The 23133-nt window shown below is 45.2% G+C and overlaps 1 pseudogene across 1 annotated transcript; it reads left to right on the top strand.

Moving 5' to 3' along the window:
* The first annotated feature begins 567 nt into the window (after positions 1 to 567).
* LOC308175533 (myosin-11-like) lies at positions 568 to 22817 on the top strand (annotated as a pseudogene). The gene is made up of 26 exons: positions 568 to 680; positions 3789 to 3996; positions 4221 to 4391; positions 4981 to 5137; positions 6346 to 6373; positions 6793 to 6892; positions 9386 to 9403; positions 9875 to 9952; positions 10052 to 10115; positions 10386 to 10484; positions 10723 to 10866; positions 11032 to 11127; positions 11830 to 11948; positions 12945 to 13097; positions 13212 to 13385; positions 13830 to 14003; positions 14195 to 14309; positions 15043 to 15227; positions 15544 to 15665; positions 15758 to 15827; positions 16446 to 16606; positions 16706 to 16814; positions 16957 to 17086; positions 17211 to 17417; positions 17703 to 17840; positions 22710 to 22817. The product of its transcript is annotated as a myosin-11-like (transcript).
* The last annotated feature ends 316 nt before the right edge of the window (positions 22818 to 23133 follow it).

Below are 23133 nucleotides of genomic sequence, written 5' to 3' on the forward strand. Positions count from 1 at the left end.
TGATGTGTGTGTTCTTCTGTCCTACTAACCACTATTATAAGGAATTAACATGTCAGCGATGTGGGTAAGTATCATGAATTTTATGATTATATTATCATGAATATGAATTCAATTTTTGCATGTTGTGCATGTTGGTATTGTCACTGATGTGTTACCTGTTTTTTGAAAAGTCAACATTGAACTAAATATGAATTCATAACAAGTGTAAACCGTAGTAATTCTCATCAGATGAGACAGACACATAGATCTTATTAATGTTCAAATCAGCTTGACAGACAATAACAGGTAATGACAGAATGTGTCTAACCCATTTACAAGCATGATTAATAATTACTAATGAAGCCAGGCGTTAGTGAGGGAGAGAATAACACTTTATTTTCCTTTACAGTGAGGAGAAAACTGACTGCTTCAGCTACACACTCGAGACCAGCTGAGGATGATGAATCCGATATGACTGCGTCTCCTTTGCAAGGTTAATACATGTGCATACAATACTGTGTGTCCCATCTTTATTCACTGTCAAAAGTGATTTCCAGTTGTGTGAAGTTTCATGTTACCTGCTCCTTCAGCTCCAGTGAAGGTCCTGCTGCCCATACTCTCAGCTGCTTGCCTTGGTCCCATCCTTAGGCCTACAGCCTTGCTCAAGACAGCAGGAACCCGAGAATGATGAATCCCATTTGGTAAAAGCAATTTATTTTCATTAACGCAACAGCTTTACACTTGAATCACTTTTTTTAAAAGACCGCATGTAGAACTTCACATACATGCCTTTCAACAGTACACATTATTTAGCTAAGAACAATGATTAAAGACTTTGTAGAACTTTTGATCAAAATGATAGTTTTGTCTTAGTACTGGATATTAGAAAGTATCCGTATAAACCCTTCCTCACATATAAGGCCGGTTTCGCAAACAAGGCTTAAGCCTAGTCCTGGACTGAATCACACTTTCAATGTAAAAGCTCTGTTGAAGATGCTTTTTAGTCTAGGATTAGTCTTAAGCCTTTTGTCTGTGAAACCGGCCCAGTCTCTCTTTATAAAACGTGAAACAGTAAAACACGTACATCACACACATCTGGAATAAACGTCATATTGCACATATCCAGTCTAAGATGTCTTTTGGGGATTTTAAGTCAAACTTGAAGCTTTGGTCGATAGTTCAACTAACATTGTCCATTCGTGACATTACGAATTATACGGTTCTATCTCCATTTTTGTCAAAATTGAGTTTTTTTGTTTGTTTTTGAGTTTATTAATGCCTGTGTGGTGTTATTTTTAAAATGTTGACATTTTTGAGTTAGTAATTAATCAAATACAAAGGTTCCATCTCACAAAACATAAAAACGTTGACGCTCAATATCTCTGAACTACCCTAAACGGAGATAGAACCGTATCATTCTAAGCTCACGCAATGGACTGGATGAACACTACTTTCTTGGTAACAGGTCAGACTAAGCTTCAATCGGTCTGTCTGGAGCGAACATCTACCAGTGAACAACAGACCCACATCTCGAGGATCCTCACACACTCACTCAGAGGATGTTTATCACCAACGGCAGGTCTTGGTATTTGATGAGGTAGTACGGGTAGCACTGGCACCTATCGAACACTACGAAGATGGGCCGGAGGGGTCGGGCAGGTGATCCACGCAGGAGTCGTACAGGTCGTAATCCTTCTTGGGGTGGAGGGGGGGAGGGCGGAGGTACCTGGTCTTCCCCACGCTCCCCTTTCCCACCAGCACCTTGGCCAGGAACATGTGTCTGATTTTGCTGACATCTGACACCATGGCGTAGCTGTTGGAGAAGGAGGGGTCCCTGGCGAAGTAGGAACCGTGGCCGTAGATGACCTGGTTGGTCCCGGCCAAACGCGGGTCGAAGTTGTTGCGGCAGATGTCCTCCACGCATTTGGTGAGGGTCCCGTGGAAGAGGTGTCTCTCCAGGGCCACCTCCTGCTGGGTGTCACAGTGTTTCAGCATGTGCTCCTTGTACCTAGAGATTACACACACACATTGTGACGTTAGATTTATAAGGTTCTATCTACATTTGTGTCAAAATGTAGTTTTTTACATAATCTGATCCATTAGGTGTTTATTAACGCCTGTGTGGTGTTATTTAAAAAAATGGACTTTTGTTGTTGTTGTAATTAATAAAATACATAGGTTCCCATCTCACAAAACATAATGGAATGTAAACACGTTGACGCTCCGTCCTGGCAGCCCGCGGCGATCAGTTTCCCGTCACGGCTGTAGGTACAGCAGGTGGGCGTGACCTTCTTCCCCTGCTGAGTGCGAGGCTTGAACACCGACTTGTGCTTCTTGTCTTTGTTCAGATCCCACGTGCGCACAGTACTGAGAGAGAGGGGGGGGAGGGAGAGAGAGAGAAAGAAAGGGAGGGGGAGAGAGAGAGAGAGAGAGAGAGAGAGAGAGAGAGGAACCATACAAACAAATCGTAAACTGCAGGCACTTTCTTGGAAGCTGTTTGTGTGTTTGTGTGTGTGTGTATGTGTTTGTGTGTTTAGAGAGAGAGAGAGAGAGAGAGAGAGAGAGAGAGAGAGAGAGAGAGAGAGAGAGAGAGAGAGAGAGAGAGAGAGAGGGGGGGGGGGGAAGGATAGAGGGAGAGATGGGGGTGTAGTGTTTCCTTTCTGTCTCAGCGCTCTACTGTGTATGTGTGTGTGTGCGTGTGTGTGCGTGTGTGTGTGTGTGTGTGTGTGTGTGTGTGTGTGTGTGTATCAGGCCACCTTCACCCATCACTGCCTACCCCCACCAATTTATGGCTGTTGGTCCAATTCAGTCTCAGACAGTACAGACAGTGCAGCCTTGTGCTCCACAGGGAGGGAAGAGGAGGAGTGAGTAAGTAATGCAAAGAGCTTGGGATTGAATGTATGCTCTTAACCGATAGTTGTCTACTGCTGTGTATCAAGATATTAAACCCCAACTTGATTCAGCAATACATAAAACTCATTTGTAAAGCTTATCAGGTTACTGATAAGGAAGAGAGAGAGAGAGAGAGAGAGAGAGAGAGAGAGAGAGAGAGAGAGAGAGAGAGAGAGAGAGAGAGAGAGAGAGAGAGAGAGAGAGAGAGAGAGAGAGAGAGAGAGAGAGAGAGAGAGAGAGAGAGAGAGAGAGAGAGAGAGAGAGAGAGAGAGAGAGAGAGAGAGAGAGAGAGACACAGACAGACAGACAGACAGACAGACAGACAGACAGACAGACAGACAGACAGACAGACAGACAGACAGACAGACAGACAGACAGACAGACAGACAGACAGACAGACAGACAGACAGAAAGATGGTCATCATACAAAAATTGTTTGCATTGACTATGCTGTTAGTCACTTTGGATAAAAACATCAGCTAAATGGCGTAGATATTACGGTATATATTATAAAGACAAAAAGAAAGACAGAAAGAGTAACAGACTGACTGTCTAATGTGGCAACCTTTCTTTATTGTCTAATTCTCCTTCATCCACAAACAGCAAGTCCAGTTCAGCAATCGTATTTTCATGTGGATGAAGGAAAGGAAGCCTCTTTAGACTATGGGACAAACTGTTGAAATAAGCTATGCTGTATTGTTTAGGTCTGTTATGGGTCAGGGGTCAGCATATTAATGAATAGATTAGCTATTTTCTTCCACATGTGAGGGCAACTAATTTAATCATTGTTGTTGTTGTTTTGTTGGCGTTTTCATTTGTGCCTCTGTTTATCTTCATAAAGACCAATTGGATATCCGCGTGAGGGATTATAGCACACTGTATTGTATTGTATTGTACTTTACTATATTGCTCCACAGCTCTGAGATCAACTCAACTACCACCGACCTGTCCAAAATGGCTGCCAGCGACTCGGCCAGCGATGACAATAAGTTCCTCTTCCTGGACAACGACTTCAAGAACACTGGGGTGGCACAGGCAGATTGGTCAGCCAAGAAGATGGTATGGATCCCGTCAGAGAAGGAGGGCTTCGAGGCAGCCAGCATCAAGGAGGAGAAGGGGGATGAGGTACCGGTCTGCTACAATGTCATTGACATTAGACAGAGACCAATTCTAAATAGGCCGCTAGCCCATCTTCCCAAGGGACTTTGGAATATTTAGTATATCTGAAAAGAGCACCGGTGCAAGATGCTCCACCTTGCTCTGTTCCATTTTGGTTCGAAAAGCAAATATACTTCCTGAAGAACCATGAGATTGGTGACGTCATTGTCTAATCCCTCTTGTCATCTAAGGTGCTGGTGGAGCTCTCTAACGGCCAAAAGGCGACGGTCAATAAAGATGACATCCAGAAGATGAACCCGCCCAAGTTCAGTAAGGTGGAGGACATGGCCGCTCTCACTTGCCTGAACGAAGCTTCTGTGCTGCACAACCTGAAGGAGAGGTATTTCTCCAGCCTCATCTATGTAAGTATACTGGATATGAAACGGCAGGTAGTCTAGAGGTTAGAGAGGCCGGCTAGCAATCAGAAAGTCGCTGGTTCGATCCCCCGCCTCAGGAGGGAGCCGGATGTGAGCTGGTGACTGGAGGGTTGCTGGTATCATATCGAAGGTGCCTACCACTGCTGTTGTGCCCTTGAGCAAGGCACTTAACCCCTAATTGTCCCAGGGTCGCTGACTATGGCTGAGCGAAAAAAATACATTTCGTTGTACTCTGTGCAATGACAAAGGTCAAATCTAAAAAATAAATAAAAATGCAGACCTATACTTTGTGTGCACACACAAATATCACAGGCCAGTACTAACTATTATACAGTACCTGCAGGAAGTAGGGGTGCTGGAGGTGCTGTGATGAGTGATGAACGGAGCTTGTATAAATAATTTGGTGAAAATGTCCCATTGATAGTTTTAAATGACCGGCCATAATGTACAGTCTGAATACAATTAATATAAACCTTGCCATCCCACTTTAATACATACTTAAATATATTATTCATATATATTCAGTAGATGAACATGTTGAGCCTGACCTCCTCCCCCTCCCTCTCCTCCTCAGACGTACTCTGGCCTGTTCTGTGTGGTAGTGAACCCCTATAAGATGCTGCCCATCTACTCAGAGAAGATCATAGAGATATACAAGGGCAAGAAGCGCCATGAGGTGCCCCCCCACGTCTACGCCATCACAGACAACGCCTACCGGAACATGATGCAAGGTAACAAGGCCACCGGAGAACGTGTGTGTTTGTGTGTGTGTGTGTGTGTGGGTGGGTGTATGTTTGTGTGTGTGTCTGTGTGCGTGTGTGTGTGTGTGTGTGTGTGTGCATGACCATGGGCATGTGTGTGTGTGTATGTGTGTGTGTGTGTGTGTGTAAGTGTGTGTGTGTGTGTGTGTGTGTGTGGGTGTATGTTTGTGTGTGTGTGTGTGTGTGTGTGTGTGTGTGTGTGCATGACCATGGGCATGTGTGTGTGTATGTGTGTGTGTGTGTGTGTGTGTATGTTTGTGTGTGTGTGTGGGTGTATGTTTGTGTGTGTGTGTGTGTGTGTGTGTGTGTGTGTGTGTGTGTGTGTGTGTGTGTTACATGGCTGGCTGGAATGGTCAAGTAGTGACCTCAAAACCAAGCCCTTCTTTCCACCCTTCATACAAGGGTGACACCCAAAATACCCATACATGGAGTAGTTAGACTTTCCAATAGACTTCTCCATCCATCTGCTATTTTTAGCCAATAACAATAACATGAAGCTAATCTCCTTCTGAACTAAACTTATATCCCACAACCTATCCTCCTCCTCTCTCCTTATCCCTCTCTCCCTTTCCCTCTCTCCCCCAGTCCCCCTCTCTCCTTATCCCTCTCTCCCCCAGTCCCCCTCTCTCCTTATCCCTCTCTCCCCCAGTCCCCCTCTCTCCCCCAGTCCCCCTCTCTCCTTATCCCTCTCTCCCCCAGTCCCCCTCTCTCCTTATCCCTCTCTCCCCCAGTCCCCCTCTCTCCCCCAGTCCCCCTCTCTCCTTATCCCTCTCTCCCCCAGTCCCCCTCTCTCCTTATCCCTCTCTCCTTATCCCTCTCTCCCCCAGTCCCCCTCTCTCCTTATCCCTCTCTCCCCCAGTCCCCCTCTCTCCCCCAGTCCCCCTCTCTCCTTATCCCTCTCTCCCCCAGTCCCCCTCTCTCCCCCAGTCCCCCTCTCTCCTTATCCCTCTCTCCCCCAGTCCCCCTCTCTCCCTATCCCTCTCTCCCCCAGTCCCCCTCTCTCCTTATCCCTCTCTCCCCCAGTCCCCCTCTCTCCCCCAGTCCCCCTCTCTCCCCCAGTCCCCCTCTCTCCCCCAGTCCCCCTCTCTCCTTATCCCTCTCTCCCCCAGTCCCCCTCTCTCCCCCAGTCCCCCTCTCTCCCGCACCCTCTCTGTCTCTCTCTTTGTGTTTCTCCACAGACCGTGAGGACCAGTCCATTCTCTGCACGTGAGTCAAAACACCAAACACTGACTTTTTTTTCCATCACATGACCCCCCACACACACCTTGGTCACTAAGCTGGAGATCGACAGAGCAGAGGAGGATAGTGATGGTAGTGTTCAAGTTATTGCCGATTTGCATGGGCAAACAGTAAAGACGTGAGAATACACAGTGTGTTGGCTCAGCTCCGTTTTATAGCTACAGATTACTTAGAGCAGTCCTTATCATAGTCTTTCATGCTCATCTTCACTCTGGGAAGCCATGCACACACACACACACACACACACACACACACACACACACACACATAACCTGAACTCAATGTACCACTCACCTCCTACACCCATAACCCTCATCACTGCACCCTAACCTCCTTAACCCCTCTCCCCCCTCTCCCCCTCTCCTCCCTCTCCCCCTGTCCCCCAGAGGTGAATCTGGTGCAGGGAAGACAGAGAACACTAAGAAGGTGATCCAGTACCTGGCTGTGGTGGCCTCCTCCCACAAGGCCAAGAAGGACACCGGCACTGTGAGTATTACCTCTAATATACACCAGTAAACCTGTTCAGAATCAGACAGAGAGATATACAGTAGCAAGACATTGAAAGTTGGAAACATTTGGTGTGTTTTAAATAATTATAATACATACAAACATGCAAAGTTTCTCTATTATCGTTTTTTTTAAAAATATTTAGACTATAGACTTTTAGGTCAATTTGATAAATTATGGTTATAAAAAACGATTAGGAAATTGAGATGAATAGACATAGGATCAGCAACAATACCTACTGCATAAGCACGGTAAAGAATAATACGGTATGACATTTCTGTGTGACAGGATTCAAATGCATCAGGACTAGCCAAGGTACTGTATAGACACACATTCTGTACACAGCATTCTTTTAGCACCCAATGTCTTCTGTATGCATTTTTGGTGGTGGTTTTGCTGCTTTGGTGGAGCTTTTAATGTTCTGTAACCTAACATGCATAAAGACTTGCATTAAGTCCATAGTTGCATAAAGTCCAAAGTTGATCATCAATACCATCCCTATGGACAAATGAAGTCAAGTCAAGTCAACTTTATTTATATAGCACATTTTACATGCAGCAGCAGCTGAACCAAAGTGCTTCACAGGCGGGGAGCAAATAAGGAGCACAAATGTAAAACAGGTAAAGTGCAGGATACTAAATAAAATGCAACACAATACAAGATATGATAACAATTAAAAGGAGAGAAGATAAAAGGAGTAAAAACAATAAAACAATAAAAACAATAAAAGCCAGGGACCTAACGATGGCTAAGTGGGGGGAAGGTCAGGGAAAACAGGTGGGTTTTTAGGAGGGATTTAAAAACCTCCAGGATCTGAGCGGCCCATACGTGGAGGGGGAGGCTGTTCCAGAGCAGGGGTGGCCAACCGTGGCTCTTTGCCTGTCTCTGTGCGGCTCTTTAATCCATTCATTAAAAGTGCGTGGTTCGCTCTCTGTGTCTCAATAGGCGTCGTTTTGGTATGGCAATTCATGGCACTCGCCATACCTGGCTTAACATTTAAAAAAATCTGAAACACGTTTAGTCATGTTGGTGATTTTATCCACTACACACAACGGTAACTCAAATCCTCCCGGCTCCATCTCACCCCACCAGCCAGGCGCTGTAGTGGAGCGCAGGGTTGCCAGACGGGATTTGACAATTTCAAGCCCAACCAGTCTAAAAGCTGCCGAATCCACCCGTCCAGAGTGACCAAAAGTAGGCCTATCTGGCAACACTGGTGGAGCGGGACATCGGTTCCTCAATAAACAAGCCATGAGTAACGTTCATGTTAAAACCTTGTCCACGATTCTCGTTCATTCAGGTGGGTTAAACAAACCGTATAAATGCCATTTACATAATGTTGGTTCAAATGTAACATATTAATGAACAAGTTCATGTCATGTTCTGTCAGTACAAACATGTTCTAATGTTATTTTAGTGAGTTCGCTAGTTAGCGAACATTAAAGATTACAAGAGCTAGTTTACGTATGTCAACAATGTCTCTATTCTCAATAATTTCAGTAATAATTGTACCAAATTGGGGCCAGTAACACTGACTTGTGTGTGAGTAAGTTATATGTGTGTGCAAGCATGTTTTTGATATTATCAATCGTCTCACTTTTACTAGTTGAGCTGGTAAAACAAATATGCCAGTGGAAAAAAGGAAAATGGACATAAAGACCTCTTTTGGTCAAAGGGCAGCAGAGACAGGGACAGGGACACAGGTGAGGTCTAAACAGGTGACAGGGACACAGGTGAGGTCTAATCTAGCGTTTTAACAGTGCAGTTCGTTTAGAGTTGAGAATAGCTAAATCTGTTATGTTTTGTTTCTAAGGAGATTGAACCAGTCTGCCTGCTAGGAAAGATGTAGGCTACTACCTGCATACTGTAGTTGTCTCTTTTATTCATCACCTTAATGTCATATAAGTAAATTGTATAGAAACAACTCACCAAAATTGACTATTGCACAACTGTTTTGAAAAAAAATCCACCGAGGGGGGGAACCCCCCTTCAACCCCCCCACTCAGACCTTGCCATACCTTGGCCTTTGCTGAAATGACACCACTGGTCTCATAGCCTATTGGAAATGTATTGCGTGTGTGTGAATGAGCGCTTTTGTGAGCCCGCATGTATGATGTGGCTCTTTCTGGTACCCCAACAATTTTTTGTGGCTCTTAGTCTCCGACTGGTTGGCCACCCCTGTTCCAGAGCGTGGGTGCAGCAGCCGCAGAAGCTCTGTCTCCCCTGGTTTTTAGCCTAGTTCTAGGCACCACCAGCAGTAGCTGATCTGCTCATCTAAGGGATCTGGAGGGGGTGTGGCGGAAGAGAAGAAGGCCCCTACTCAGTTTCATATCCCCTTTGGTGGACTCCCATGCAGGCTGAAAATAATGGGAGAAATGACAATGGAAATAAAAGGTGTACTTGTTAGACAATACCCTCTAGTGGCCGTTTATTATAACCATATTGTAATATTATGCTCCCTTATAACAACAGGCAGGATCCTTAGCTTATGTGAGTATAAAGAGACTGTGTTGTCTTTCCTGTCTTTATCAGTTGCGTGCGAGCCTGTCTTCTCCCTAGATTAGATCCATTTTGATAATCAATCTCTCCTCTCCTGACCTGAAGCATGCTAACACTCGTACAAGTTAAAAGTAGCTGCCTGTCCGAATAGAGAATGCACAGTGTTTGAAACATCAAGGTTATCTCAGGATGTTCATCACCTCCACGTTGGGAGCTCTGTGAGTTGTTTTAGTTCTTTGCATGATTCACTCTTGAAATTCCTGCACTCTTTTCTGACTGTAAGCATGCTTTTTTGAAAGTGTGTAAATGTTGCGCCATTCATCGTCATACGTTTTAATGTAGACCATATAATTGCATTGATTTGGCGCTTTTTAGTTTGTTATTGTGTAAATAATATGCACTGGAAAGATAACAGAGAATAAGGTATGTAGTTTATAATAACTTCCCTGTGTTGACCGGTAGGGGGAGCTAGAGAAGCAGCTCCTGCAGGCCAACCCCATTCTGGAGGCCTTTGGAAACGCCCAAAACTCCTCACGATTCGTAATTCAACTCACTCCTCTGGAATCATTCCATCCTTAGTTATCAGAGTACAGACTGCAATTGTAGTCATATTTTCTCATACAATCTTTCTCTCTGCAGGGAAAGTTCATAAAGCTCAACTTTGATGTGACAGGGTGCATGGTCGGAGCCTTCATCGATACTTGTATCCTCTGTCAAATGTTGTGGGTGAGAAATGAATACAGATGGGGTGGAGGTATAACCTACCATTCAATTGTAGTGTAGTGTCATGTATGTAAGGGTCTATGCTGTCAACTATGCTTTCTTACCATTCTAACACCACCATTCAGTCCAACCACCAATATATACATTGTTATAATGCAGTGTGGGATTCAGACTTGTCATATTGGAGAGTGAAGTCCAGCAGTTGTTTCTTCACTACAGAGTTTCTCTTTAACCCTTCACTTACCATCAGACCTGCTGGAGAAGTCTCGTTGTATCCGCCAGGCAAAGATCGAACGAGCCTTCCACATCTTCTACTACATGGTGGCTGGAGCCAAAGACAAAATGCGTGGTGAGGAGTGGGACAGGAGTTTCTCACTGAGAGAGTCAGCAGTTAGTCCTGTCAAAAGATTAGAGTCAGATCATCTTTAGATAAACAACAAACTGATGGAATACCTCACTTGAAATGATAAGACTTCAGTTCCAATGACTTATTATCAGTTTCCTTTCTGCACATAAGAACATGTACATGAAACAGGAATCTGCGAACTCCTATATTATACGATAAACTGTTCCCTGTGTCTCTGTAGAGGACCTGTTGCTCGAGGGCTTCGGTAGCTACCGCTTTCTAGTGGCAGGCCACGTGGAAGTGCCAGGACAGGAGGACGACGAGATGTTCGAGGAGACGCTGCTGGCCATGGAGATCATGGGCTTCACCGAGGAAGAGAGGCTAGGTATAGAGATCTCTCTTTCTCATTCTCTGTCTGTCTCTCTGTCTGTCTCTCTCTCTGTCTCTCTCTCTGTCTCTCTCTCTCTTTCTGTTCTCTTTCTTTCAGTGTATTTTTGTTTTTATTGATCTCTTTCTCACTCTGTCGGGGGGGACATCCCCCTTTTTGTAGGGATGATGAAGGTGGTGTCCACTGTGCTTCAGCTGGGAAACATCCAGTTCAAGAAGGAGAGGAACCAGGAGCAGGCTACTATGCCCGACAACACAGGTATAGTACACAGGTAACAACACAGGTATAGTACACAGGTAACAACACAGGTATAGTACACAGGTAACAACACAGGTATAGTACACAGGTAACAACACAGGTATAGTACACAGGTAACAACACAGGTATAGTACACAGGTAACAACACAGGTATAACACAGGTATAACACAGGTAACAACACAGGTAACAACACAGGTATAACACAGGTATAACACAGGTAACAACACAGGTATAACACAGGTAACAACACAGGAATAACACAGGTAACAACACAGGTATAACACAGGTATAACACAGGTATAGTACACAGGTATAACACTGGTAACAACACAGGTATAACACAGGTAACGTAACAATACCAGAGGTTATTTATGGCCTGATGACAATAACGTGCAATTATAATATCATAAATGATAATAAAACAGGTATCGCAGTAGAAAGGTAACACATGTAACTGTAAGATAAGACATGACACACAGGCAAATATGGTCTGAGGATTCAAGTACTGTAACAAATAACACAAGTAAGAACAGGACATAGGTTACTGACATCAGAGCAACACACTAAGATTGTTGGCTTTGATTCAGAGACTTTTTTTTATGTATACATTATGGCATCTAATCATACTTTGTATCCCTCCTCTCTCTCTCTCTCTCTCTCTCTCTCTCTCTCTCTCTCTCTCTCTCTCCCCCTCTCTCCAGCGGCTCAGACGGTGTGCCACCTGCAGGGCATCAACGTGACAGACTTCACCCGTGCCATCCTCACCCCGCGCATCAAGGTGGGCAGAGAGGTGGTACAGAAGGCCCAGACCAAAGAGCAGGTAAGCAGAAGACCCTACTAGGTTCTGCTACTAGAGAGTTAGAGAGTTTTATATGTATGTATTTTATATTTCTACATTCATGGGGATGCACATGCGGGATGACCTGACCTGGAAGGACAACACAAAAGACACCATCAAGAAGGCACAACAGCGGCTATACATCCTGAGAGTCCTCAGGAAGGAACACAGCAAGCAGGAGATACTGGTGACCTTCTACCGCGGCGCAGTGGAGAGCATCCTCACCTACGGCATCTGCAACTGGTTCTCCAGCTGCACTACCGCGGAGAGAAATGCGCTACAGAGAGTCGTGAGAACAGCACAGAAGATCACCGGCGCCCCCCTCCCCTCTCTGGAAGAGCTGTACAACACACGCTGTCTCAGGAAGGCCTCCAAGATCTCCAGGGACCCAACCCACCCTGGGTACGAACACTTTACCCGGCTGCCCTCGAAAAGGCGGTTCAGGACCCTGGCCGCAAGGACAAACAGACTGAAGAACAGCTTCTACCACAGGGCCGTTCAGGCCCTGAACACAGCAAAGACCTAGGTTCTGGGCCCTGGACAGTCTGGACGGATTGATGGCAGCTGCTGGACTGAAAAAATCAGGTGTAGTGCTGAGGCACAAATATGTACATTTCAAGCCTGCAAACTGCGACACTTTAAATAAATGTGCAATAACACTATTGTGCAATATGACAACCCTAGTCGTCTATCTGTACAGTATAGTACAGTGGATAGTGTACATAGCCTTTATTTATGTAAACCAGCTCCTTCCCTTCTTGTGATTTTTTTTTTTTAAGTATTTTTTTTTCTTTCCTAACACCAGGGGAGCCACCCCTCCTAAATTTCGTTGTTTGGTACCTGTACTGTAGCAATGACAATAAAGACCATTCATTCATTCATTCATTCATTCATTTTGCAATTCTTATCATATCTCAGTCAAGCAAATCTTTCTTTTTCTCCCCCACTCGCCCCTCCCCTCCTCCCTCTCTCCCACAGGCTGACTTTGCCATCGAGGCCCTGGCCAAGGCCATGTACGAGCGGCTGTTCCGTTGGATCCTGCTGAGGGTGAACAAGACCCTGGACAAGTCCAAGCGCCAGGGTTCCACCTTCCTGGGCATCCTGGACATCGCTGGCTTTGAGATCTTTGAGGTGAGAGGGGGGCAGCCGCAGCCCTCTAAGACCGGGATGACCAAACCTCTACTCTAACCTCTAGGGTGTTATTGAACTCTACTTTATGTTAACATCCATATTTTCTTGCCGTAGGACAACTCCTTTGAGCAGCTGTGCATCAACTACACCAACGAGAGACTGCAGCAGCTGTTCAACCACACCATGTTCGTCCTGGAGCAGGAGGAGTACAAGAGGGAGGGCATCGAGTGGAGCTTCATCGACTTTGGCCTGGACCTGCAGCCCTGCATTGAGCTCATTGAGAAACCGGTCAGAACTGGGTCATAATTACACACACACACACACACACACACACACACACATACACACGTTCATGAACACACTCAAGCAAACACATAAACACAGATTACCCCATATCTAAACATCACATCAATGCAACATAACTTAATGTAGGTGTGGTAGGCCTGGGGACCATCAACAAGATGTCAGAGAGCTCCATGCCCAATGCCACCAAGTCTAAGAAGGGCATGTTCCGCACAGTGGGCCAGCTGTACAAGGAGTCCTTGGGCACACACAAGCACACACACACACACACACACACACACACACACACACACACACACACACACATACACACGTTCATGAACACACTCAAGCAAACACATAAACACAGATTACCCCATATCTAAACATCACATCAATGCAACATAACTTAATTTAGCACAAAATCCTAATTTCATTTATTTCCCATAGAATAACCCTCCTGGTATCCTGGCTCTGCTGGATGAGGAGTGCTGGTTCCCCAAGGCCACAGATCTGTCCTTTGTTGAGAAGCTGATGAATACCCATGTGAGCCACTGCAAGTTCTCCAATCCCAAATCACTCAAGGACAAGATCGCGTTCTCTGTACTGCACTACGCTGGCAAGGTGAGACACACCTTGAGTAAAATCGACATATCTTTGTCTTCGACAATGCTCCAAAAACGGGTCTCTTCCTTCTCATGGTTCTAAGTACCCATACCTAATTAGGAACCAGACTGAAGTAAGCTTGCTTTCACTTCTACTGTGTACAATGTGACTTACCAGTTCACCAGTTGGTCATTGCCATGTATCTCTAGGTGGACTATGATGGAGCCAACTGGCTGACTAAGAACATGGACCCTCTGAATGACAACGTGACAACTCTGCTCAACAACTCCTCCAGCCTCTTCATACAGGACCTCTGGAAGGATGGTGAGTCCGAGTCGTCTTGCCAACACAACTGTAATGTTACTCAACTGTAACAGGGGTAGCAACTTCATTATGATCAAGGGACCAGTTCTGTAAATATCAACATCAAGTGGGTCATGACAATCATTCTAAAAAAATGTTTAAACTCTGTATACAGTATGATTACAATTATGGCTTAAAACCCTATTGTTGCAGTCTTTGATATAAACCCAGACACGGCAGCTATATTTTGTAGATGTTTGACAACAGAGACTGCTTAGACCAGGGGTGGGCAATACATTTTCACAATGGGCCACATGAGAAACCGGGACTATTGTGGAGGGCCGGACCAGTAGGCTGAACTTAATTCTGCTCAATATTACTTTATACTTTAATAGCGCTTTATAAAAACCAGTAATGATATGGTTTTGACTAGCTGCTACTGGTAAGAATACATGTTACGATAAGGCTATGAAAATGTGGAGTAGGTCAAATATAGAAGAGCAGACTTTTATTCAGAAATATTTTTTTTCAGACTTTTATTCTGAAATATGTTTTTTCAGACTTTTAGTCAGAAAAAAAAATCTGACTTTTATTCTGAAATATGTTTTTTCAGACTTTTATTCTGGAGAAAAAAAATCGGACATTTATTCGGAAATATTTTTTTTCTGACTTTTATTCGGAAATAAACACAGATTAGAGATAATAAGTTACGAGAACCTTCCTTCTCTCATTCATTTCTTCCACCCTCTCTCAGTGGACCATGTGGTAGGCCTGGAGACCATCAACAAGATGTCAGAGAGCTCCATGCCCAATGCCACCAAGTCTAAGAAGGGCATGTTCCGCACAGTGGGCCAGCTGTACAAGGAGTCCTTGGGCAACAGCCTCAACAACACCCAGCCCAACTTCATACGCTGCATCATCCCCAACCACAAGAAGATGGTAGGTGACCGTTCCACAGACTTTTTGATATTATTGGGGTATCGTTACCCCCTTCTCCTACTCCCTTTTCTTTTTCTTTTTTTTAACACAATGACTTACCCGCCTAAACAAAGGGTAAAAAAAAACAAAAAAACAATCATGGGTTGCAATAGATTCTAATAGGACTGTGTACAACTTAAGGTAGCACCTCTATGAAATAGCCACTGTTTTGTACCCAATGAATTTGTGCTTGTAGCACTGCTTTTAGGGGATCATTTTGATTGTCTCAGTTCCGGTAATCAGTCAACTGCTCGACCTCTGCCTTCCCTGCGTGTAGGCCGGGAAGCTGGATGCCAACCTGGTCCTGGAGCAGCTACGGTGTAACGGGGTTCTGGAGGGGATCCGCATCTGCAGACAGGGGTTCCCCAACCGCATCGTGTTCCAGGAGTTCCGCCAACGGTGAGAAACAGAACCATGAAGAACCGTTGTTGTGTTTGTGTGTCTGAATCCTATTAGAGATGGACGTTGCACTCTTCTCTCTCTGGTCACAGCTATGAGATCCTGGCCGCCAACATCATCCCTAAAGGCTTCATGGACGGAAAACAGGCTTGCTGTCTGATGGTGAGTTGAATGATCGGTACACACACATCCATATCAACCATAGTTGATTGGCTAGTTCATTGTTTCTCCAGTACTCCAGTGTTTAACATATGAATTTAACGTGTTCACATGTGTACAATGTGACATACCGCCAAGGGTCTTTGACTTACTCAGGACTGTTTGAAGATAATAACTTCTTAACTATGTGGATACGTCATCCCTCTCCTCCTCTCCCCCCAGGTGAAGCACCTGGACCTGGACCCTAACCTGTTCATCCCTCTCCTCCTCTCCCCCCAGGTGAAGCACCTGGACCTGGACCCTAACCTGTTCATCCCTCTCCTCCTCTCCCCCCAGGTGAAGCACCTGGACCTGGACCCTAACCTGTTCATCCCTCTCCTCCTCTCCCCCCAGGTGAAGCACCTGGACCTGGACCCTAACCTGTTCATCCCTCTCCTCCTCTCCCCCCAGGTGAAGCACCTGGACCTGGACCCTAACCTGTTCCTCCCTCTCCTCCTCTCCCCCCAGGTGAAGCACCTGGACCTGGACCCTAACCTGTTCATCCCTCTCCTCCTCTCCCCCCAGGTGAAGCACCTGGACCTGGACCCTAACCTGTTCATCCCTCTCCTCCTCTCCCCCCAGGTGAAGCACCTGGACCTGGACCCTAACCTGTTCCGTATCGGCCGGAGTAAGATGTTCTTCAGGACCGGGGTCCTGGCGCAGCTGGAGGAGGAGAGGGACCTCAGACTCACTGTGGTCATCATCGCCTTCCAGGCGCCTGCCAGAAGCTTCCTCGCACGCAAGTAAGACACACTAGACAAGACTTCATTTCTCTTTAATTTACATCGTTTTATGTCCAGAGTTTAAGTAAACCATGACCTGTTTTTGTCTTCTTCCCGTAGGGCCTTCGCCAAGAGACAGCAGCAGCTGACTGCTATGAAGGTGATCCAGAGGAACTGTGCTTGCTACCTCATACTCAGGAACTGGCAGTGGTGGAGACTCTTCACCAAGGTACACACTCACGCACGCTAAAAACATCATTTGATAGCAAAACGTTTAGCGAACTGAACGTTCTCCAGATTGATAGTGATGACAGTGTTAACCCAGTTATTATTTACATTTTGATTGGTCTTCTTATCTATCCATCCTCCAGGTGAAGCCCTTGCTCCAAGTTACCCGACAGGAAGAGGAAATGGGTCAGAAGGATGAGGAGCTGAAGGAGGCCATAGATGGCTCAGAAATCCCAGACGGAGCTGAAGGAGATCTCCCAGAAACACACACAGGTGAGGCTGACACACGTACATATGCGCGCACACACACACACACACACACACACACACACACACACACACACATTCACACAGAGGTGAGACTGACACCCTTTCTCCTTTACCTCTCTGTGTGTAGTTGGTAGAGGAACGAGCCCAGCTCCAGGAGAAACTCCACGCTGAGACAGAGCTGTATGTGGAAGCGGAGGAGATGAGAGTGAGACTGGAGGCCAAGAAGCAGGAGCTGGAGGAGGTGCTGCACGAGATGGAGACCCGGCTGGAGGAAGAAGAGGATCGTAGCCAGAACCTGCTGCTGGAGAGGAAGGATATGCAGCAGCAGCTACAGGTGGGCAGAACCAAAATGGCCGACCTCCTCCGCCGTCTCTCACGATAGTTACAGATTGTTAGAGCCAAAATGGCCGACCTCTTCCACTGTCTGTCAGGTGGGAACGAGATGTAAAAGCCAACATAGCGGTCTGTGATGTCTGCCATAAAACTAGACGTAGAAGTTACATTTAGACGTAGAAGTTAAATTTGTTAAGCATAATATGCACTATATAAGCTTTACATGGTAGCAATCAAATAGCATAAGTTACATAACCCTGCTGTCATTCTGTGACTCCCCCCTCAGGACCTGGAATCCCATCTGGCTGAGGAGGAGGACTGTCGTCAGAAGCTGCAGCTGGAGAAGGTGACCGTGGAGGGGAAGATCAAGAAACTAGAAGAGGACGTGCTGGTCATGGAGGATCAGAACAACAAACTGCTCAAGGTGTGTGTGTGTGTGTGTGTGTGTGTGTGTGTGTGTGTGTGTGTGTGTCTGTGTGTGTGTGTGTATGTGTGTGGTGTGTGTGTGTGTGTGTGTGTGTGTTTCTGTGTGTGTGTGTGTGTGTGTGTGTGTGTGTCTGTGTGTGTGTGTGTGTGTGTGTGTGTCTGTGTGTGTGTGTGTGTGTGTGTGTGTGTGTGTGTGTGTCCTACCAGACTCAACCTCTCTATTTGGTTTCCTTCCACTCAGGTTCCTCATTGCTTGCACCACACCACAGAACAGGTTACAGAAACACTATCACACATCTTGAATGACTGTTATGTTTACAAAGGAATGTATATAGCACGTCATGACAGAATTGTGAGCCTTATAGTAAAGGACATATCACTCCACTTCCCAGTTACAGTGAAAATGTATACACATGCTTGTGTCAATGCATCTATGTTTAATTTCTGTAATGACCAATGTCACTTTTCACAGTTGTCTGCTAACACACCAGATGTTATTGTTGTTAATGAAGAGTCCAGAGAGGTGTCTGTATTAGAGGTAGCATGCACCTTTGATATAAGCCTAGAGGAAGCCTTCATGACTAAGGTCATGAAATACCAGCAGCTTGTAGATACCATCTCAGAGCTAGGCTATAGGTGTACGCTATTAGTCTTTATATTTGGCAGTCTTGGACATGTGCACAGATTGGTTGTCAGAGGACTACGTCTACTGGGAATGTCCAAGGGAGAAGCAAAAAGGCTCAGCAAGTATTGCTCTGTCTCCGCGATTATTGGCAGCCGCCATATATGGCGGAGACGGTGTTACTTGTACCCGTGAGTCTTGTCCTGTTGTATGTGAAAGACATTGTCCATGTCTGTTTGTGAATGCATCCCATCTGTGCCTTCAGTATTTGTGTCCTTGTATACTTGTCTCTATGTGGACATAAATAAATGGTAAATAAATTTAGGAGGGGTGGCTCCCCTGGTGTTAGGAAAGGGAAAAAAAAACACTTTTAGAAAAAGAAAAAAATCACAAGAAGGTAAGGAGCTGGTTTACATAAATAAAGGCTATGTACACAATCCACTGTACTATAGATGGAGAGGTAGAGTTTCTTAACTCCATGGTTAGTATGTGGATGGAATGTATATGTACAGTATTCTGTATTTAGGGTATTTGGATGGAGTTTATGTCTATTAGGGGAGGCTGGTTGAGGCATCAGCTACCTCCACCAGCCTTCCCTGATATGTATATACTATCATGTATTTGAGGGTGGTGGGTAGCCTGGAAGTCGGGGGCTATAGTGTATCAATAATGACACTTTGGGGTGAAAACCTAAACGTACTTGTTGTACAGAACGATGTCCGGTCTCCAGATGAGCTGTGAGGGGATCCTCATGGACGTGATGTTTTCATATTCTCTAGGGTTCCACCTCAGTTTGTAGTCGTACCACTCCTGAAAGAGCAGAACCAACAGTTACAGTATGGCAACAAACAGACCCCTCGACACCAAATCGCTGCCCAAAAACTACTAACCCTAACCCTAACCCTATTGTCGACAGTATCCATAATGATTCGATGGAGAGATACTCACTTGTTTCACCCAGACATTTGTGGTCATCATTTGATTTTTCTCGTCCTTGGAGAAAAAGAACAATGAGACAGAGTTCGTGACGTTAGAATTATAAGGTTCTATCTCCATTTTTGTCCAAATTTAGTTTTTTACATAATCTGATCCATTAGGTGTTTATCAATGCCTGTGTGGTGTTATTTTTAAAATGTTGACATTTTTGAGTTAGTAATTCATAAAATACAAAGGTTCCATCTCACAAAACATAATGGAATGTAAAAACTTTGACGCTCAGTATCTCTGAACTACCCTAAACGGAGATAGAACCTTATAATTCTAAGCTCACGAGTTGGCTGTTGGAAGGGGATATGTACTGTATGATCACGGTCTTAAATGACTGATAAAGTGCAAATTCATGGTACCCCTCGAAAAGAAAGGTCACATGTTTCAACTGTCATACTATACTATTAGCACCACACCAATTCATTATAGTAAGGGAACGTAGGATCCCTGAAGCAGGGGAGGCTGGTGGAGGTAGAAGTCGGAGGACGGGCTCATTGGAATGCATGGAACGGATTCAGGAACAGTATCAACACATGTTTCATGCATTACACTCACTGAGCACGTCCACCGATTTCTACCTCCACCAGTCTCCCCCTGTCTTAAAGTCATCTGTATCTCTAGTATGATGATCATGCATCATATCACATATCAATAAAAATAAAAATAAATAATAATAATATATATATATATATATACTGTATATAACCGCAATCGGCAATGGGGCGTGTTCCTACAGATATGCCCCCATAACCATAAATGGGGTGAGATTGACAGACACGGGGGTAGACCACTCACCTAATATGGGCCAAGTTGAACACATGATATACTAAGCTATGATATTACGAAGTACCCTAGGACCACGGGCCTGGAAGGTACCACCTAATTATAGCCTGATATACATAGGCTACTATGCTATGATGATAATATACACTAAGTGTGAATACGAAAATGCATTGTGGATTAACCTTCCCCAGTTATTGACCCTGTTGTATAGTTTATGTCAAGCATTTCATTACTTATAATGCGGTTACACTATATTCTGCAAGCCTAGCATAGTATGCCACCCCCATCTGACTGAGACAGAAAACATAGCTAGCTAATTGCGACCTGCGACCTCTGTCCTAGCATAGATTACTTTTTCTTGTGATGACTGATAGACGTTTCACTTACTTAGACAAATATATTTGTTGTAAGTTGCTTTGAATAAAGGTGTCTGTCAAAAAAGTGTAAATGTCAATATCACAGGAGTGAAATCAATGGGTCATTGTCCCTCACCACGTCGATGAGCTGAGCGATGGACAGGCCGAAGCGTACGCTGACCACGTCAGTGGTGTTAGCCACGGGCCGCGCTAGCTTGTTGTAGCGGCTGAAGAGAGTGTTCAGCAGCCTGTCCTCCGCCTGAGCCCTGGCCCCGGGGTGGGAACACTCTGGAGGGGGGGAGGAGGGGAGGGGGGAGAGGGGAGAGAGGGTAGGAGGGGGAGTAGGGGGAGTAGGGGAGTAGGGGAGAGGGGAGGAGGGGAGAAGGGGGAGTAGGGGGGTGGGAGAGGGGAGGAGAGCAGTAGGGGAGGGGGGAGAGGTGGGAGAGGGGAGGAGGGGAGAAGGGGGAGTAGAGGGGGGGGGAGGGGAGGAGGGTAGAAGGATGTTGTTTAGGATGAGTAGGATAATGATGAGAATTAGGGGGAGAAACAAAGGGGAGGAAGAGAGACAGAGAGACAGAGAGACAGTCGGAAATGAGAGGAAGATGGAAGATGGAGGAGTGTGAAGAGGGGAAGGAGAAAGGAGTGATTTTAGAGGGAGGGGGAAGAGGGAGAGAAGGACGAAAAAACAACATTATTTTACATACAATTACACATTACACGTAAACATACATTATTCACTGTAAAGTGTATATGCACCTGCTTTGATTGTTTTACTAACAACACAGTACACGCTTCATGGTTCAATCCCATTTTATGTCCCCCATTGATCAACCTCCAACCATCCAATCTCCATCTGCTTCATATTCCTCTCTTACTAAAATATAATGGATCAATACCAGCACAATGGAGCTCTTCATCTTTGGAGTTTGCATGCAGGGAGCATACACTACCTTCTCATCTATCCTTCTCTGGACTTCAATGTAATCCCTGTGTTCTCTACTAGAGTAATCCCATCATGGTAATACCAAGATGCCTTTCCCGTCAGTAATATCTGTACGTGAACTTGAATGACCTACAAAACGAAGTCATATAACCATAGCAGTGGAGGCTGGTGGAGGTAGACATCGGAGGATGGGGCTCATTGAAATGCATGGAACGGAATAGGGAATGGTTCCTTATTCCATCCCGTACATTACAATGAGCCCGTCCTCCGATGTCTACCTCCACCAGCCTCCCTGAGCCATGCATTCAATTGCATGACGCAAGATGTGTGTTCTTTTGGCTATCATGTGGCTCATACATTTGATCATGTGTGTATCATGATTTGGTTGTTTGAAAAGATCTCAAAAAATAATATCATTTATGGTATCATTTGCGTTCATTCACCACTGAGACTACCTCTTCCCACTAGAGGGCACTGTTACAACATAGAGTCCAACAGTTTCAACTAACCTTATGTGTGCGTTCTGCAACGTAAGATTAGATCAGATTCAACTTTATTGTCATTGCATTGTACAGAGTACTGAGACAACAAAGTGTAGTTTGGCATCCAACCAGATAGTGCAAATAGTGGCATAGTGCAAAAGACATGATATTATAGACAGTGCATGATACTACAGTGAGTATAAATAAATTAGTATAATATATACATGAGATGAATATCAATATGATATGGACAGCTGAACAAGGGCAATAGGTCTTGTGGTATGTTACTGTAATGTAATGTAAGTTGTATAATTGGAGACCAATAATTATTACCATAATAAATACAGTATGTATAAACAAGCAGTATAGTGCAAAAAAGTTCAATTGAAGTCCTGAGTGTGCAGCCAGTAGAGGTATGGGGGGGGTACACTGATACTGGGAGATCATGTTCCTCTTGTTGGGGGGTGGAGGGAGGGTGGTGGGTTCAGCAGAGTAACAGTTGCAGGGAAGAAGAAGCTGTTCCTGAGCCTGCTAGTGTGGGAACGGAGACTCCCGTTCCTCCTCTCGGATGGTAAGACGCAGTGGCGGCTGGTGCTAAAATGTTTGGGTGGGGCACAGTCTTAATAACCAGGGTTCCCTTTAACACATTCAATCACCAATCATTCTGATCGTATTTTCTCTCTTCCCCTCCTAGACCCAAACTCACAGTGGTGGTTGTGAAGAAGCGGGTCAGTTCCAGGTTCTTTGCCCAAATTGGCGGCAAGATGGCCAACCCACCCCCTGGAACAGTCATCGACACTGAGGTCACCTGCCCAGAATGGTATCGATTCAATACGCAATTCAGAAAATATTTTGTTTTTTCAGAGATGTGCTATGTCTGCTTTATCCAGTCTTAAAACGGTGGCTACAGTTGCAATTTCCCATTTTCAGGTACGACTTCTTCATTGTCAGCCAAGCTGTTAGACAGGGAAGCGTCTCCCCAACCCACTACAATGTGGTGTATGACAGCAGTGGACTGAAGCCTGACCACATGCAGCGACTGACCTACAAACTCTGCCACATGTACTTCAACTGGCAGGTATGCTGGGTTGTCTTTCCAGTGGTAGTTTTAAAGGGGA

This window comes from Nansenia antarctica (genome assembly GCF_963989245.1).
Source record: "Nansenia antarctica genome assembly, contig: SCAFFOLD_279, whole genome shotgun sequence".
In the NCBI taxonomy this organism is placed as follows: domain Eukaryota; kingdom Metazoa; phylum Chordata; class Actinopteri; order Argentiniformes; family Microstomatidae; genus Nansenia; species Nansenia antarctica.